This window comes from Bison bison, unplaced genomic scaffold (genome assembly GCF_000754665.1).
Source record: "Bison bison bison isolate TAMUID 2011002044 unplaced genomic scaffold, Bison_UMD1.0 scf7180017864072, whole genome shotgun sequence".
Classification (NCBI taxonomy): domain Eukaryota; kingdom Metazoa; phylum Chordata; class Mammalia; order Artiodactyla; family Bovidae; genus Bison; species Bison bison.
Window position 1 is genome coordinate 5,560,165 of NW_011494644.1, and position 1,295 is coordinate 5,561,459.

Here is a 1,295-nt window from a genome sequence, read left to right on the forward strand (position 1 = left end):
GTCGCCTCCTATCATAAAATCTTGGTAGAAGAGAGAAAAAATACAAAAGTTTGAAAGCCCACTGGAATTGAGTTAAAATGTGAGTTTTTATCTACTTCCATGGCCCAGGAAAAACTGCCTCTTGAAGGAAACGGCTGCATTTACTCTTGGTTATGAAGATTAAATAAGCATGGATGTGATTTTTTTTTTTTTTTTGCTTTAAAATGTTACTTACAAAATGTATGTATCCTTCTGTAACTTGCTTTCACTTAATACTACAACTTTAAAGCATTTTGTATACATCAGCATAGTACAAGTACCTGTTTAATTTCCAAAGTTAGTTAACACCAAAAAAAAAAAAAAGTTAACACCAAAAATATGGAGGTTGGCAAGGGGAGAAAGAGGAATATGGCTTGAAGAGGGCATCATGTAATAAATTTATTATATTTCATTACATTTTTCCACTTTTCTCTTAAATTCCAACTGTATACTATATAATCAACTGCTGTTCCAGAAATAAAACATTTTAAACATAAAAATATAAATTTTGCTTCTTAAAAGTGCATACACTTTGAATAATAAAACATACAAATAAATAACAGAAGTCAGTGACACATCTCATGCACTTGTTCTAAAATAATTTAAAATGTATGATACACTTTGTTTCCAGCCTCAAGGAAAGACATCCTGCCTTCCATATTACTGTACAACTAAAAAAGAAAATCATACACAAATCACTATGAATGGTGCATGACCACCACCAAAGCATTTTGTTATACAGTGATATGACATGCAGCTTTTAAGACAACTATAGAAATTCCACTGTAAAAACTTAAGAGTTCAATCAAGAAACTGCTTTTGTAATGGGGCTTGAATTCAATTTTAACCAGTGGTGAGAGGCACAGTTGGTGAGCAAAACCAAAGGGAACATAAATGCATATTTGAAAGGCCTACAAAGAGAACTTCAGCTCCAGAAACACAGTAACTGCTTCCCCATTTGGTATAATGACACCTCACCATTTAGAATAGCACCTAGGGGATTTCATATTGCATTTTCACCATTACAACAGGTATCACTGCTCAGGGCAGCCTTTCTAAAGGAGCATTTCCAACTTGGGTTTTTACTTCTAACTTATTCCTTGAAATGTTGAAAACCTCCAGTAAACTGTGTTTTCTTTTTCTGTAGGCAGCATCATGCTTAACAGGAAGAAACCACCCGAGAAGCACAGCAGCTTATTTTGAATATATTCATAGTGCATTCAGCCCACCACAGATTAAAACTAAATTTCATTCGCCTCCATAGGTAACATGTACTG